An 18,342-nucleotide genomic window follows, 5' to 3' on the forward strand; every position below is an offset into this window, starting at 1 on the left:
TGACCAGTGGCAGCCCCCAGTGGCACAGCCGGGGGTGTGCCACTCTGCCACAGACAACCTTGAGAAGCACGGTTCGGTCTGCAAAGTTCTCACTAATAGTAAACAAACTTGGTAAAGCGCTACCATTCCCCCACCCCCTTCAAACCCCAGATGTACAGCCCTCGTGAGGCACAAGCTAATTTGTCATGGGGCACTAATCTGGCATTGCCCTGACCCATCAGTTGAGGAAACTACGTCTCAGGTGCTAACCACCATTCCTCGGGAGACACAGCTATCGGGAAGTCCAGCTCAGTCTGTCACAGCCTTGATGAGGTACAGCACTTATGAACACGGCGCTGACTGAGGAGCTACCGCTCAGCCTCTTCTCAGCTCCGCTCGGGGCCTTACACACGAGAGAGCAGCAGGTCCAGACTGAACGCTGCACTGGATGACGCCGGTACTAGATACAGCTGAGCTACTTCTTTTATTATTAGATTCGTGTTCGTCTGTGTGCCCGCGGCCCCGCACGTGTGACAGGGGTGGAGAACATGGTTTGTAGGAAGTGTGGGGGCCTATAGAGCTGTGGCAGGAGGGGGGGCAGCAGGCTCCGTCCCCGGGATATTCTGACCCTAGATCAAATGCTGATAATACACAGGAAGGATATGAACCGGCGTTCTCCTTTAGTTAATAGTGTACATGGTGAGAGCGGGTTGTACGGAATCCGCCAACAGTCCTCTACGCCTCCGCCCCCTCCCCCCCAGCCACCATTTTGTTTCTGTTCTTATGTGACGAATATTACCCCCCTGCAGAGGATCGTTAACTGTTGGAGGGGGGATTTGGGGGTAGTTGACACCAGCGGGGCGCGGCTTGTAAGGGACTGTGAATCTGCCCCTGGCAAGCGATAATGAGCGCCTAATGTGGGGGCGGAGCACCGAGAAGTTTCCCGACCTGGGGAAGAGCAAAGAGGCCCAGGGAGGCCCATTCTTGGGGGAGGGGTATTCGGGGATTCGTATCGGGTAGGCATGCAGCTGAAGTCTAGGGCGTCAGTGCGAGGCCGGCTAGGGCAGCTGAGGGAGGGGTTATGTTTGAGCTGTCAGGGCTGTTAAGAACAGCCGCGGGCCTGGTTTGAAGGGACTAGTTGCGCGATCTTGTTTTGGGGGGAGGGGCCTTCCGTACATTTCTACCCGGGAAAAGATTAAGATGAGTGAACCAGAGAGTGATTATTCTGGGCCCAACCACTCGTATGAGCCAGCACCTTATGTTTGGGGGAGTGGCTGGGAGAACCGCAGCCATGACTGTTCCATTTGAGACTTGTCCAACTACCGCAAAGAGGCGGGGCAGGCGAGGTTGATAACATGTGAACTAGGGGACTGGAGCGTTCAAATCTGATAAGGTCGGGTGGGGCGCGCTCAACATTTAAATGCATTTCAATTTTCGTTTGAGCCAAATAGACTTAGCAGCAACGGACTATAAGAAAAGAAAGCGGTAATAAACAGCGCCCCCCGCCCCTAGCGCATTTGTTTATACAAGCGTCTATTGCGTGCATATGACGGAAGGGTGGGGGCTCACTGTGTTACAACGAGATCCACGAAAGGATGCTTCCACATCGAGGAGATTGGGAGAAGGGTGCTAACGGAGTGGCAACTTTACAAAATGGATGCACAGTACTCTTTGGACGGGGATGCTGCACTAGGGTGGCCAACTTTCCATAATGGTTTCGTAGGACACTATCCGTGGTAGGGCATCAGAAGCGGCGCAGTGCGGCCAATACCTTAAGGTGTCCTGCCGATACCACCCAATCAACTTTTTTGGTAACCTTGGCATATGGCATTTTAACACGCCACAAAAAATAACATTTTAGGAACAATACATTCAGGACACTCACCTCTTCGAACGCTGCACAGGTCTTGTGGGGCAAAATACATTAAATCTTCCCAATTTGCATATGCATTGACACCTATAGAAGTAACTTCACAGAAAAGACCATCACAAGCACAGTCTTGGATACTTACAGACATCATGAGTAGTGCATTACAAGTGGTTGCATGATTAAGCCGAGAGGCAAATAACTTTGTGGTGTGAAATATATGCATGGCTCTATTATTATATATGGAGCAACTCTATAGTCATTAAACCCCATCAGTGTTTTTTTTTTATAATGACACATAATAACTTCAGCTATGAACTAAATCAGTTCCAGTAACTCCAGATAAGACATAGTGAGTTTAAAAGATTTGCCCAGGTTCGTACAGTTTGGTTAATTGATGAAATCGGGATGTGTGCAATTTAAGCAATGAACACAAATCTTCCCAGGTTTAGTTGGTATAAATATTTATTACAGTTTTCTTATGGGATTCATGTGCTTAAATAAAATAATACATTGTTTCTGGCAATGCCTTGAAAAGAACACACATTACAATACATAATATACTATGTATATTCCTTGACCATGAATGTTCTAGGCTTTGCAAGTTTGTTTGTCCGGTCCTCCCTCTGTCTCCCTTCCCCACCCTCAGCGTGCTTGAAATACTAATGCATAGGCGCATTGACGACCAACTACCAAGCAACTTGAAATGTGGCTGAGGCTAGTACTAAAGTGTATTGATCTGTATGCTCCTCTCCCCCCTTCTCTCTCACTCTGTGTCAAGCACTTCACTAGTATATAACTAGAGGAGTTTGGGGAGAACCACCATCTTCAGAACTGCAATCTGTCCGTATAGGGAGATGGGGAGCGTAGCCCATATTTGCAGTTTAACAATAAGTGATTGCAAGAGTTGGTCATGGTTGTCCGTGTATAAGGACATTTCTGTCCCTGGACACAACTATACCCAGATAACGTATCTGTGCAGGAGACCATTTCAGGTCCTAAGTATTGGCTGGGCGTCCTGTAGCAGGTGTAAGGGAATATTTTGGATTTGGAGCTGTTGGTTTTAGAGCCCGAGTATTCAGCAAACTTATGTATGTCTGTCATGATGGGACCCAGGTTCATTACGAAAATACAGGAGTGTGTCATCAGCATATAGTGATATAGACTGGGTTGGGCCTGTCATTCTAATTCCCCAATGCCTGTGATTCTCCCGTACAAATGCTGCCATTGGTTCGATTGTCAAAGCGAACAATATGGGGGGAAACGGACAAATCTGTCTGGTATCCCTACCTAATAAGAACATTTTGGACAGGGTTTGATTAGTAAGGACCTTGGCTCCGGGTTTGGTATATAGCAAGCGGACACATTTAAGAAAATAGGGGCCCATCCCGAAGCTCTTAAGCACTGCAAACAAATATTTCCATGATATGAAGTCAAAAGCCTGCCCGTGCTCCAGGATCAATCTGTGCCATAACCCCAAACAATCTTCGGAGATTCAAAGCGGTAGACCGTGTCGGAACAAAGCAACATTGGTCCGGTGGACCACTCGGGGCATGCTAGGGAGGAGCCTAGTGGCTAGGACCTTAGCGACTATTTTCACGTCTGAATTGATTAGTGCAAGAGGTCTATACAAGGACATGCCATGGGGTGGACACCTAGGCTTTAATAGCACTGTTATTACTGCCTCCCTCATGGACTGGTAGGATGTCTCGGTCCATTGTTTCTTGCAATACTTTTAACAGGACGGGTCCAGTTCGGCATGATATTCCTTATATAGCTCCATGCCCAGGCCATCTAAGCCCGGTGCTTTCACGGGTGTTAGGGATTTTATAGCTTCTTTTATTTTAGAAAGTATGCCTAATAGCGTCACTGTTTTAAAGTTGAACTTAGAAGGTAATCCCAACATAATTGGGCGTGTCATAATAGTGTCACTGTGTTAAAGTTGAACTTAGAATGTATTCCCAACATCAATGAGTGCGCCCTAATAGTGTCACTGTGTTAAAGTTGAACTCAGAAGGTATTCCCAACATCATTGAGTGCGCCCTAATAGCATCACTGTGTTAAAGATGAATCTAGAAAGTACGCCCAATAGCGTCATCTATGGTGCGGATAGAGACATGTGGATGGGATGGATGGAAAGGATGGAGTGGATGGAACGGATAGAGTGTATGGAAAGGATGGAACGGATAGAGTGGATGGAAAGGATGGAACGGATGGAGTGGATGTGGAACGGATGGAGTGGATGGAACGGATAGAGTGGATGGAACGGATAATGGATGGAACGGATGGAGTGGATGTGGAATGGATGGAGTGGATCGGATAGAGTGGATGTGGAACGGATGGAGTGGATGGTATGGTTGGAGTGCATGTAACGGTTGGAGTGCATGGAACGGATAGAACAGAGGGAGTGCATGAAACGGAGGGAGTTCATGGAATGGAGGGAGCGCATGGAACGGATGGAGCGCATGGAACGGATGGATACCACCATATCACACCATCACGCTTACTCTCTCCTATACACCACCACTGAACTAGAACACAGCGATACTATGACACATTCGGTATAGCTGTTCTCATACAGCTGGTCAGGTGGCACAGCAAGTAGAGCGCTCGCTTTGACATCCGTACAGAGCCTGCTAACACAGGTTCGAATCCCGGCAGGGTCAAACTCAGCCTTTCATCCTTCCGAGGTCGTTAAATGAGCACCACACACCGTGGGTAATAATAAGGAGCGCTCAGATACCTGAGGGTTCGTAGCGCTATATAAATGTGAAATTATTATTATTATTATTATTATTTTACTAACACCCGCCACATACTCCTCATCATCCTAATTAAACACAGCTAGCTGAGCACACACCGCTAGCCTAAGCGTCTCCTCAGGCCTAACGCAGCCAGAAATCAGTCTGGGTATCAACCCACCAGAATGAACACATATTCCTAACCTCCCAACCGCCACGCCTACCGCTAAGAAGCAGCTATCATACAGGTACCACACCAGCTGTACTCACAGCCGGTGAACCCACGCACTTTATGACTCTCCCTCTCTCTACTGACTTGAACTGCGGTTCCCCAGGGCGTTCAACCTACCAGCGCTTTGAGATCATACCAATGATACATAAGGCGCTGTATAAATGCAAAGTAACATAACATAACATAACATATATGCCTCTGGCCTAGCATGCTAGCTATTGTTGTAAATCATTCAGAATCTTCAAGGCCTAAGAATGACGACTGTACTCCCTTGTTCCCTTTCCTTCTTGAAGTGCTTTGAAGCACTTCACTTGTGTATACGCGCTCTACAAATTTATAGTTACTAGCATTTCATAATGAACTAACCTTACACTATGGACCTGATTCACAAGCGTTTTTCAATGGCGCAATCCCTTTGGAAAACGCTCCATGAATCAGGCCCTATGTACATTATCATAAAAACATGATGAATAACATGAGTATAGCTTTAACTTTATTTTCCCCATCCTGCTTGGAAGGTCACAGTAGCACTAGGGAAAGTAATGTGAGCCTAAACATATATCACTTTGAAAGCCATAGTCATTACTTAACAAAGCGTGATGCACCCTTCCCGTTTTTCATCACCCCACTCACATTTCGTAAGGGACAAACGTCCCTGCTAACAGTCCTCCTCCCTCACAGTAGTGTCTATTTTCCCCCATCATAGTGAAAGGTTTTAATGATGCCGAAGCAAAGCCAGGTCCCTTCCCCCTCCCGAAGAGAGTGGGATGCAGGACACACCACATTGATTGAGGACAGTGCTGCAAAAATACAGGCTGATTGGCCACTCTCTGCTTCATGCAGCTCTGTACATTATTCGCTCACATCTTCCCCCGTATCTAATTTTTTGCTAACATTAGTGTCAAATGGCATCTTAGCACATACACATCACACAAACATAAAACTGTAGACTTTTTATCCATACAGGCTGCTGACCTAATTATTGAATAACTTACGTGTCATCCCGCTCTACTGGTTCAACTTTTGCTTTATTGTCATGTTCTTTACCTGAAGGACCAGGGAACTAATTGCATGTATCTAATTCTGAACTAATTACTTATAATCTGTTAAGTTTCTTGCCAGGGTCGGTCCTAATTCTGAGGCCTGTGAGACAAAACTCATGCAAAACCTCTAATTGGCATATGTATGCACATCACAGAATAGCTCATTACAAGCAGTATCTTCAGTTTTATTTATTCCAGGGCATCATGGGTAGTGACATAAAAATGAGTTGCCATCCAACAACGTTGTGGTAAGCAATATATGAATGGTCCCTATTGTTATACATGGAGCCAGCAGTGGAAGTGGACAACATTTTCTCTAGGAATCCACCCCTCTTTGCTACCCCCACTTCATGGAAGGAAATGGGACAGTGGCCAGAGTTATGCAGGTGCGGCTAAGGGGCGAAGCCACAGCACAGGTCGAGCAGCCTGATCTCAAGGAACTAAATGAAGTGCAGTGTTGGGCCTCCATGGAATGGCGACCATTCCTTTTATGGAGCATCTCTATCATTGTTATGTTAGGTTGACTTATACCGTGCAATTTTACCATTAGCATGGTCTCCAGGCGCTCACGTGGTTCTGTAAGAAAGCGGGTTAGGTAGGTTAGTGAGGGAAGAGGGAGCAGGATAGTGGTTGTGCTTTTCTGTTGGTGCTTTTAGAACGAGGAGAAACTGGAGTCTGTGAAAGTCGGCTTTCTAGGTGTGTTTGGCTTGTGTGCACTGGGGTTATTGTGTTCCGAAGGGCAACATCCAGTTACTGGGATATTGGTTTGCAGCAGTTTGTTTTTTATGGATGTGTGGGATAGTTTGTTAGTGTGAGGGGAGACTGATCAGTTCAATAGTGTGGGGTATGTTTGGGGTCTGCTCAAGAGGAGCAGGGCAGGTTAGTGGTTGGTATCTCATTTTTGTTTTTTTTAAATTGTTGGTTCCAGAATCCGTACTGTCATTGGATTATCTCGCGTCCTCTGTGCTATTGCTGGCAACACCCGTTTTATACTAATCACTGTGAGTTGAATAGCCAGCCTTTAGTCATTTTCTGGAGGTGAGGTGGCCTTCTGTTGTTCTTTTCTCCTTTGGGATTGAGTTCCATAGATTAGGAATTAGCCGTGAGAATACAGCTCCTCCGTATTTTATTTTTCCGTATTGTTTTGTTTCCATTTGGAGGTCGTCGGTTGATCTTATGCTTTTGCCTGGTTGGTAGCGGTTGATCTTGGCTTGGAGGAATTCGGCTCCTTGTATGTGTAGTGATTTGTGCATGATATAGAGCGTCCTGAAGTTAATACGTTGTTTTACCAGGAGCCAGCGTAGGCTTCTCAGGGCTAGTGTGATGGGATCTCTTCTGTTTAGTCTCAGGAGTATACTTGCTGCAATGTTTTGTATGCGTTGGAGTTATTTAGTGAGACTTTATGGAATTCTGAGGTAGAGGCTGTTCGCATGAGTTGATTCTTGATAATACCAGGGAGATTATTGCAAGGGTTCTATGTGGGAATGAGCGGTACTGGAGGATCCCTCTAAGTATTTGCAGTAGGTAGAAGCATTTCTTTTCTATAGCGTTGACTTGTGGTTCTAGTGAGAGTTTGTTGTCCATGAATATTCCCAGATTTATCATGGCTGATGTTTCCAGTGGATTCCCATGCCAGGTGGCCAGTTCAGTTGTGTGTCTGTTGCTTTATCCTCTAGGGGTGATATTATTATTTCTGTTTGGTCGAGTTTAGCTTGAGGTTGTTGGTTGCCATCCCACTGTATTTGTCGGTGAGACAATTGTTGAGGGTGTTGTTTGGGTCTTGGGTTGTGGGTATCTTGACGATGAGTTGGGATTGTAACCGTTTCTCCACAGTTTTTCTAGTTTGTGGTTTGTTTTTCAGAGTTCTCTCAGTTCTTTTGTGAACAAACTTGCTATCATTTTTTCTGCAATATCTTTCAAAGGTGCTGCTGGTGCCATTTTGTCTAGGGCCTCAGTGAGCCATGAGTTTTTGTACCACTGAATCAGGATTTATTCTGTTTAGCTCGGAGATGTTTGGTTTAGTTGATTCCAGCAGTTCTGTTATGGATTCCAGGTTAAGACTCTTCCAGTCTCTTTTCTTAGAAGCGTGCATTATTGTGTTTCCGGGCATTATGCAGGCAGGTAGTTTGACATTAAATGGGATCAGGTAGTGATCACTCCATATCATTGGTACCGGTGGGGCCGTGGTCGAGAGTCCATCTCTGCAGAAGATTGCATCCCAGGTGTGTCTCGCTTTGGGGTGGATCCTTTCACTATTTGCTTGAAGTGGAGTGTTTCCAGAAGGGCACTGAGTGAGTTTTGCTGTGCTTTTGTTCTCTCTTTCGAACCAAATGTTGAAATCCTTTAGGATGATTAGGTCATCATGACAGGTGGAAATTATGGCGACAGAGTCTGTGAGTTTCGTTCCAAAGTTCGGGTTGTAGGATGACGGTCTGTCGATCAGAAGGAACTGTACGTTGGCTTGGTCATTGAGCTTGATCTTGATGAGGAGGGATTCACAGTCTTCTATGTCTGTTGAGGGGGAGTGGTGTGGTGCAGATGTCGTCTTTGTGTGCCATTGTGATTCCGCCTCCGCTTCGGTTTTCTCTGTTGGCGTGTATTAGTTTGAAATTGTCTGGGATGGCTCCATGGGCAATTGTTTTGCCATGTTTATGTGAAGAAGAGTGCATCAGTGCTGCCTTCCCTTAGAAGGTAATACATTTCTGTTTTGTGTTTTGCCATGGATCTTATGTTGAGTAAGCTGCAGTGCAGTGTGTCTATTTCTCCTTGCTAGTTGTTGCCTATCCATCCATGGGGGATGTTTGTTGGGTTTTCATTTCTTGGAATTCTCTCTTGCCTGAGGCTGTTGTTTGCTGAGATCGTTGTTGGTGGATCTGTCTCTTCATTGAGGAGTTCAATTAAGTTGACAGAAGGGTTTCTTAGTTCTGGTTCCTAGTGGTCGGTTGTTTGTTGGTACTTGTGGGCTTTTTTCCAGTCTTTGGTTATGGAGGGGGTGTGGATGGTTATGGATTCAAGTTTGCCTCTGATTCTTATTGGGGTCTTACTGAAGATGTTTTCCTAGTTGCAGTGTTTTGTGTTTTGAGGCGTTTGGTTTGGCGTCCTGTTGGGGTCCAGGTTTGTTCGGGTTCTTGCTTGTGGGTTGTTAGTTTTCCATTGAGTTGGAGTCATAGGTGGAGTGTTGTGTGAGATGTATTCCGTGTTCGCCTTTTTCTTGGTCTGTATTGTGAGAAACCTAGAGGTGTTCTCACTGTGAAACACCAGGGATCCAATACTCAGGTGGCCAGGGGCGGACCATCGGTGTTGGATTTCAACCCTGGGGGAGAACAAGCGAGGGAGGATCACATGGGTGGAGGTCCCTTGGGGACATTATGGAGAGCACCATTAGGCGAGACATGGTATTCCCCCTTCCCCAATCCAACGTTCTTAGCCAATATCCCCTCAGCTTTTGTAGGATGTTGTCATTCTACCTCAACCTCATCCCAACCATGTCCTTCTCTAAAATTCAGAACCGTCCCTACATAAAGGAATAAGAAGTTCCCCACTCGCTTTCCCCAAGTTCAACTTCCCAGTCATAACTCATAAGAAACATTATCTGAAAGGTCCATTCTATTTGAAACCCATTGAAACTTATTCTTTACCACATTTTGCAAAACACTACAACTCCAATAATTCTCACCTTTCCTATCCTACTGACATGACTGAGACGAGGAAGAATAAACCTGTAGCAATATGGGTTACCCGTGGAAACCCATGGGCCATTAGTTCCTATGGACAAACCCCATTTTGTCACATTAACAAGGCCAGGCAGGATCAGGCACTCCACCCCATTAATTTACACCTGCAACCAATTAATTCTCCCCACCTGGATAAAAGGCATAGCTCAGAAACGCACATTGAGCAAGGCTGGAGGCGAGGAAGGACGACTTCTGCAGAGCGGCAGCAGCAGCTAGAGCTGGAGAAACCCAGAGGCTGTGCGAGTAAAAGAAATACTCCAAGAGAGCTAAAGAAGGGGACAGCGTTTTTGCAAAACCAGATGAAAAGCCAGCATTTTCCTTCATTGAAGCCGTGTAGAGAAGCCTGGTCCCCTCCCTGTGAACGATTGAGTTGGGAACGTGTGCTGAAAGTAGAAGACTGAATTAAGGAGGTGCGAGAACGCAGACAGATCATTGAGCATTGCCAACGCAGCCGGTGAGTGCGAAAGGGAAAATACAAACCGGGTTGTGATAAAATGAAAAAAACTGTATCCGGGATGTAAAGTTGCACGTAGGACGGCAACCGCGACAGAAAGAGAATCTCAGGTGTTTGATAACCTGAAAGGTGATACAGAGTAACAGAGTGACCCGGCGAGACACGACCACCTATTCAGAAGTCTCTGTGTAATATCCATGAACTATTAAAGGCTTTAAGAATAAAGCGCAAAGAGTTGAAGTAGCAATAAGAAATGCTTGGAGCTGTTTAAAGGCTCGCGTCTGAGGAGGGAAGCTTAGAAAGTGAACAGCAGCAGATCTGGGCCCGTAGGAGGCGGATTCGAATCATAAAACAAGTGGCTCGAGCCCGAACGAGGGAAGCCAGGAGAAGAGAGAATACTGGATGAGATCTTTATTTTTGTTGTTGTGAACTTTGCGAACTACAAGAATTTCGGAACTGCTGATGAGAGATTGAACTGTGTAAATCAAGATACGATACCTTTGACAGAGTGGTCCAGCACTGTGGGTGTGCACAATCGAAGGTCTCTGTAAGATATCCAGCTGAAAAGTGAAACAGCTGTAGAGAATTGTCAATCGGTGTGGTCCTGCGACAGGTCAAGCTAAATCCTGCACAGAGTCGAAAGTCTTCGATGTTGATACAGTAAAGAAAGTTTGTGGCAAAGTAGATAAAGTTGGTCCGAGCCCGGCAGAGGGAGATCAATTGAAAGCTTTGTGTTAAAATGGGTCTGAGCCCGGCGGAGGGGGACCCGGGGTGAAGCGAAAATCACCCAAGAAGGTTTGGTGTTAAAGTGGGTCTGAGCCCGGCAGAGGGGGACCGGGGTGAACAGAAAATCACCCAAGAATTTGTACATGTGAATTCCTAAGAAGAAAGGAACTTTGATGTTTCTTGTGTTGCATCAGGTTCTCTGGAAAAGAGACTTTGAATGGCAAAGAGACTTTGGCACAGAAGACCATGATGTTGAAGTTTTGAACTGCACCCTTGTGCTAGAGAAGCCAGAGACTGTGCTAACCTCGGGTGTGCCGCCTTGTCCTGGGCTGAAAACGTTGGTAATGGAAGCCAACAGCTTGAATATCCTGACATATCATTTCTTGAACATGTTTCTTTTGTATAACATTGTTTCCCACACTATTTGTATTTAGAAGTAAAGATTGGCAATGCGTTTATTATAGGCCCTTTTATTTTGACAAGACACCACTAGGACTGCGTTATTATTATTTGATGGGCATAGCTTGCTCCCATCTTTAGATTTAGGATTAGATAGGCGTTATCCAAACCCAGTTGAAGTTCAATAAACACCCTAGAACTGTGATCACTTGTGTCTGTCTTACTATTGCCACCATGAGTTTCTTATAGTATCCTTAGTCCGTTTAGAGGTATCCCATGGGGTTTCTGGATAGTGTGAATTCTGGTGGGTGGTTTCTGTTCCGTTGAGAGTATGGTTTCCATCCTGTTTCTGTTTTCTTTTCTTGTTTCTTTGTCTTTCTTGTATCAAGGCATGTTGGAGGTCTTCATTTATTATTATCATCTAGTAAATCATTCGTTAGGCTTTTTGTAATGGTAAAAGCTGTAAACTGATTCACTTCCACTGACTCACAATTTTGGTAGATAAGGCACCGTAAAATTAAATTTTTCCCCCCAGATCACACACTTTGGTTAAGGAGGGGGAACCAGGATTTTGGCCTAATTGCAACTTAAGCAAATTAAGTTTATATTGTCCCATATTTAGATCATATACATATTTCTTATGGTTTGGGTTTCAAGAGCATAAATAATAACTTGTACTATAACAATGCCCTGAAAAGTACTCATGTCACGTAATGAACTAACCTGACAATACATAAATTGTCATAGAAATATGTCGAGCAAAATAAGTATGGTTATACCTTTATTTTTCCCACCCTGAATGTGTCAGTAAAGAAATGTCCTTTAAGGCACACAGTGAAAGAAACTGCAATGCATTATACGGTTGTACACTTAGATTCATTTCTTCACATGGTATTTCCAGGTTACTCACTGTAGTGACCACCTCACTCCTAGTCCATAGTCCCCTTTCCTCCATACTTATGGGACATCTCTCCGTCCTGTGGGACGGGACCGGAGCACTTTGTAAAAAGCATTAACATTTTTTTCAAAAATGTGTCCCTCCTCTCTTTCCTGCGCGGGGCCCGGCACGCGGCCATAACCCCGCCCACCTTGGCTCCGCCCCGCGCATCGCCCATCAGTCCTTTTCTATCACAGGGTCAAAGACCCATTAGCAATAACAGAGGAACCTTATTAGAGGGGACGGCGGGCGGGCGTATGGAGGAAAGGGGACTATGGACTAGGAGTAAGGTGGTCACTACGGTGAGTAACCTGGTAATACTCCTACGTCCCGTCCCCTTTCCTCCATACTTATGGGAGATTCCCAAGCACTCCTTACAGGAACTATGAGTGGATGGAAATACCCCTTACTGAAACAGGTTCTTCAGCACAGTCTGGCCAAACTGAGCATCAGCTCTAGAGCTCATATCGAGGCAGTAATGCTTACAGAAGGCAGATGGGGAGGCCCAAGTAGCCGCTTTAGCGATGGACTCCCAGGGAACATACTTCTGAAAAGCAACCACGGCTGCCTTGCCTCGCACCTGGTGTGCATGGATACCTTTAGGAGGTTTCAGCTTTTGGACGGTGAAAGATTCCGTGATACAGGCGGTAATCCATCTGGAAATAGATGCCTTAGACGCCGACCTGCCCTGAGGCTTACCGAAGGTCACAAACAGTTGGGAAGAGCTCCGAAGCTCCGAAGTCCTGTCCAGGTAGAACCTAAGAGCTCTTCGGACATCCAGGCAGTGTAGAACCCTTTCCGCCTCTGAGGCAGGGTTCGGAAAAAAGACCAGAAGGGAAATCAACTGATTCAGATGGAATTCGGTCACTACCTTTGGTAGGAAAGCTGGGTTCGTCCGAAGGACTACCTTGTCCTTGTGAAAGACCAAGAAAGGGTGCTCCATCGACAATGCCTGGAGCTCACTCACTCTCCTCGCTGACGTAACGGCTACCAGAAAGGACACTTTCCAGGACACGTGCTTGAGGTCAACCGTAGCCATTGGCTCAAAGGGTTTATGGCACAGCGCCGTCAGGACTACATTTAGGTCCCAAGGCGGGTGCGGACTACGAACCAGAGGGTAGAGGAGTGTCAAACCTGCAAAATGCCTCTTAACCACTGGATTACTCAGAGAATAAGAGCATTGGTCTATAGCAAGATAAACGGAAACCGCTGAAAGGTAAGTTCTGCATGACAGAACGTAAACACCCGACTCTGCTAGGGAGGACACGAAGGACAGCACCTTGTCAATCGTAGCCACCCTTGGATCTAACTGCTTTTCCAAACACCAACGACAGAACCTGAGCCATTTACTCCTGTATTGGGATCTGGTCGAGGGTTCCCTGGCTGCCTGGATAATACGCATGTTATCCGTAGACAAGTTAAAAAGCTCTAAGACTTGAACTCAGGCACCATGCCGCCAAGCTGAGCGATTGTGGGGAGGGGTGCCACATCTGCTGTTCCCCTTGATGAAGAAGATCTGGGGTTACTGGTAACCTGATCGGCAGAAACACCGACAGGTGTTGAAGTTCTGAGAACCAAAAACTGGCCGGCCACCATGGGGCCATGAGCAGAAGGGAACAGTTCACAGAGTTCTTCAGCTTCCCAATTGCTCGATGAGCTAGAGGCAGAGGCGGGAAGGCGTAAGCGCTCATGTTGTGCCATGGAATCTCGAGAGCATCCCCCAGAGAGGAGGCTCTCAGCCCCCCTCTGGAGGCATACCGAGGAAGCTTCTTGTTTACCACCGTAGCAAAGAGGTCCACCTCTGGTGTGCCCCAATGCAAGAAAATCCATGAGAGGATCTCCGCCTTCAACTCCCACTCGTAGCTGACCACTGTCTGCCGGCTGAGGGCATCCGCTGTGACATTCAGCTGGCCCGGGATGTGCACCGCAAGCAGCCTGACGCCATGACCCACTCCTATATCTGGATGGACAGATCAACCAAAGGTGCCCACCCCGCAGGCAACAAAATATTGTGCGGAAGGGGTATCCGAGCATTCCGGTCAAAAACTGACCGATAAGGATGCGCACAAGGCTGAGAAACCAGCCCTACACCTGAGGCCGATGGCGCAGCTATGGGGGTAGCGTTCAAAATGGCCACCGCGGTCGTGGCGGGAACGGGCGCCATTTTGTCATCACCTGAGGGGAACTGCGGTTAAGCACTGAGGACTAAGGGCTGAGGATTCCACTGTTTGGCTGTTTGGCGAGTGGCGCAGAGCAGATGATGGATCCATCTAACTTATCCTCATCTTTAAGAACTAGAGCGCAAGCTAAACGCATGGCAATTCAAGATGAGCTGCCTGTGAAAAGTGCACGCAAGAAACAGGGGAGCCAATACTTCTCCTGTCGATCAGCGTCAGAAAATATAGATCTCATTAAGGTCCATGTCAGTCAGATGCGTGATGATGTATTTCATCCCCTGTCACACGAAGATTGCTTGGCCACGTCTCCAGATGTTGTATACACAGTTCCCGCCCTCCTTCAAATAAGCCACCCAACGGCCGTGTCAAGTAGTCCGAATCAAGCTGAAGCTAAAAGTCAGCACTTGTCTCATAACGCAATGTGCCTGAAAGATACGGTCGTTAATCAACTTATCATTGTTCAGGACTTACCAGTGGGGGCGGGTGAGCCGTGTTCCATCTTGAAAGCGGTCTGTGATTTTCGAGCATCTGGCCGATCGGAGCTTGTGGCGGAGGCGGAGCCGCAGGAGGTTCGGGAGACGAGGTTGTCGTCCAAGGCCGTGAAGGCTCCTGTTGACGCTGGTGGGTGGAGCCAGACGGAAGCGGAAGCAGTGGAGGGATGCGTCCCTTTGCTGGAGACGCGGAGGCAACACAGCGCCTGTTGGACCTGGCAGAGGCTCGCCGCGTTAGACGCGTTGTAGCGGAATCTTCATGGGGATGGAATGACAAGCTCGACGGGAGACGTACAGCTGATCCTGAAGTCGAACATGAGGTAGGTGCTACAATTGAAAGTGGAAACACGTCCGTAACTAAAATGATAAATGTTGTTGAGGTTATGCCCCCATTTTTACCAACAATACTGACCCCGGAAGAAGCCCTAACATCGGCGCATGCTGATGCCTTGGTGTGCGAACTACAAATAGGCAGTGCACCGAGGGGTAGCGATGTTGGCCCTCCCACCTGTGACAAAAGAAACTTCTTAGAAGTGGTCGCCTCGGTGTTACAAAACTTGATTAACCTAAATAAATCCTACTCAATTAAACAGACCGTGACATCCACTCCAGTGCAGGACGTGATGCCTAAAGCACCCCTGAAGAGGAATTGCATTAATATTACCAATGTAAACCGAGACATATGGGCATCCGGCAACTATAAAAGACCTAAGGCAGCAGTTTCTGTATCCTCGGACGAGACAACATCGTCACATCACACTAATGTGGCAGACTCCCAGAAAAGATTGCCCTTGCAGGGTAATGCAGTTTTTACACCTTGCATGCGACCCCAAACTCAAGAAAACAAGTCTACAACTAGTGAAGACTCGGTAAATGACTCTACTACAAGAGACTCGTCATTAATTGAACGCCCTTTTTCTAAAATCCGGCGGGAAAGGGCTTGGCACAGACGAGTACCCCGGGTCCCACACGAGCGAGGAAGGGAGGGATGTGCAGCCCCCTGTGTTCACGTACCAGCCAATGAACTTTTAATAGCCCTAACATCTGCAATGGCCATTTCCTTAACGCCCTTCACTAAGCTGTACGAATCTTTAAATGAAAATGTGAAAGACGTTACAACTCTATTGGCCATGATGAACTCAAAAGTGATACATTTGGAAGCTTCACACTGTGCCCAAAAGGCTAAACAAGAGGAGCTAAACCAAAATATATTGGCGGGAATAAATTCTTTAAACAATGTGAAACAGAATGATAAGATTGACAAAAAGCTGTTCGCAGAGGTTGCAAAGGAAGCTTTGCCTCTCTTTCAGAAATCTTTGATCGTCAAAGAAGAGAAGACCACGGTTGCGTCAGCGACATGAGGGAGACAACAATGCCGGAGGTGCAATGTTCCGGGAATGCTTCATCTAAATCCGATAAGTTGATCAAGAAGACGGCCCGCTAAGTCCAGCCGACTCAATCGCAGCACCTGATTGTCATGCCATTAGAAAGTCTCGTAATTGAAGAGAATGCATCTGTGCTACCAGTGCGCAACGTTGTATCATCGTTGGCTGTAACTGCGGTAGAGAATCCCAGCAACAGCAGTGTGCCACAGAGTGGAAATGTTAGGATCACCAATTCATTAGACATGTCATTTAATACGGCTTTCCACCAAGCCAAAAATGCTGCAAATCTGGCCTTATTAGACTCTCAAAAAGCATCCAGCTCAATGCCTCCTGCGAAAGAGGTGGTTCAGGAGGCTGAGATGAGTGAAGGCCCTGCAGTAATCGAGATTTCCGCCGGGTTGTTTCCCATTTTTGGAAATCAAGACTCACAAATTCAGTCCAAAGTAAACATGGTTGCAAAAAAAATTCCATCATGCATGGAGAAAAAGCAACAAAACTTGCCTGCTCGGAAAAAAAACCCAAAAAGGAGCACGAAAACTTTTACGTAACCTGAATATGTTCCAATTGGTGGACAAAGCAATCACTTCAAGTCTGAAACTAGCGGACACAATTAAAGATTAGGCAGTGGACCAACCAATACCAGAGGAAAATAAGACGATCTCCATTGAAATCCCGCCATGTGAGGAAGACTTGGCAATTCACAAAGAGTGAATGGATTTATCAATGTACGAGGATCCAGAGCCAGAGTGTGTTGTTATTATGAAAGCGCCGCTCGGTGACCAATGCACATAAAAAAACCCCCAAGTGAAACCGGTCTCAAAATTGAGCAGAGACCCTAAGAAAGTAGAAAGAGAACCACTAATTCCCAAACGATCTACGACTCAAGTGAGCCAGAGCTCCCCCTCTTTCTCAACGCGAGACAACAACCAGAGGATATGTGAGCTGGTGCCTCTCGTTAGAGAAATAGAAGAGAGAGATTTTGAACCCGGAGTTCATCACGCTTCAAGCGAAATGGGAAAGGCAGAGACTGAACAACCAGAAGAAGAATTTGGACTTCGGTGAAATTGGCCAACAAGCAGCGAATGGAGTAAACTCCTCAAAAAGAAACAAAGGGACTGTGATGTCCGCCCCTATCGCCCCACTAACCTCACAACCGAAAGGCGTCCATCATCAAGTTGCAACGTCTAAAAGAAACAATCAGAAGAAAGAGAACTGACAGGAAAAAATCGGTTCGGACGAAGCGCCTATCTTGATTAAAATAATGCTGGAGAGGTTGGCAGGTGGCGATAAATTAATATTGAACAGATCTAATGTGTTGAGATTGCTTCACCACATACCTCGGCTTCAATCACTTGACTCGAAAGATCTGCAAACGGTGGAATTCCCGGATGAGCGGTCTACTGACAAGGTGATTCTGCATATAAACTCTCATATAATTGCGAATGTAATTCTAGAGGCTGATGAAGACCTGTTATCGCTGGGCCTTGACACCTATAAATTACTGGAATCAGACAGATGCAATATATCATTGAAGACTGAGAGAACATGTGTCTCACGGCACATGCAAAAGGAAACACCTCCGTTTTTGGAGCTCTCTCAAAATACTAAAGCACTTGACCTGGCTCAGCAGGCACAGCGGGGTCCAGGTGATTTAAACCACAATAGGCAACACTCCGCTTCTATTTGCCAGAATTCTGAGACAAAGGAGCAGATCGAGGTTGTCAGAACAAGCCCGATGGCGAAAATCAAAATAACTATAATCAATCGAGCGCCAGAGGTCATCCCTGCTGAAACATCACTTATTAGCTCAAGAGACAATGAAGTTACACAGGAATGGAATTGGCTAGCATCAGCTTTAAACATCAAAAAACATAGCTAATGTTCAAAGACTAGCACGGCTCAAGAGTGTTTGCTTGCTTCGTGGAACACGCGCAGCTTTCTCCGTCTGTTCAACAACGCTTGGGTCCAAGATTTACATCTGATATGCTTGCAAAAAACCTGGCTGCGCGAACTGCCTGTGATCTCTGAATTTGAATGTGCTTTGAATCCTGCCAATAAAGCTGACAAGGGGCATCCGATAGCAGGGCTGCTAACACTGATCAAACGGTCTTCAGGTTACCGTTTGATAAACTCCAAAAACTATACGCCCTACATCCAAGTCTGTGAAATAAGAAAGC

The 18,342-nt window shown here is 46.4% G+C and overlaps 1 protein-coding gene across 1 annotated transcript in view; it reads left to right on the forward strand.

Annotated features, from left to right (window-relative positions):
- The first annotated feature begins 292 nt into the window (after positions 1 to 292).
- The window catches only part of NSD1 (nuclear receptor binding SET domain protein 1), a 1,891,114-nt gene continuing 1,873,064 nt past the window's right edge, over positions 293 to 18,342 (forward strand). The window contains exon 1 of the mRNA XM_069651497.1: positions 293 to 436. The gene's annotated coding sequence lies outside the window, so the exon portion shown is untranslated. The remainder of the gene's footprint in view (positions 437 to 18,342) is intronic.

Source organism: Ambystoma mexicanum, chromosome 3p, assembly GCF_040938575.1.
Source record: "Ambystoma mexicanum isolate Mex_15411 chromosome 3p, UKY_AmexF1_1, whole genome shotgun sequence".
NCBI lineage: Eukaryota > Metazoa > Chordata > Amphibia > Caudata > Ambystomatidae > Ambystoma > Ambystoma mexicanum.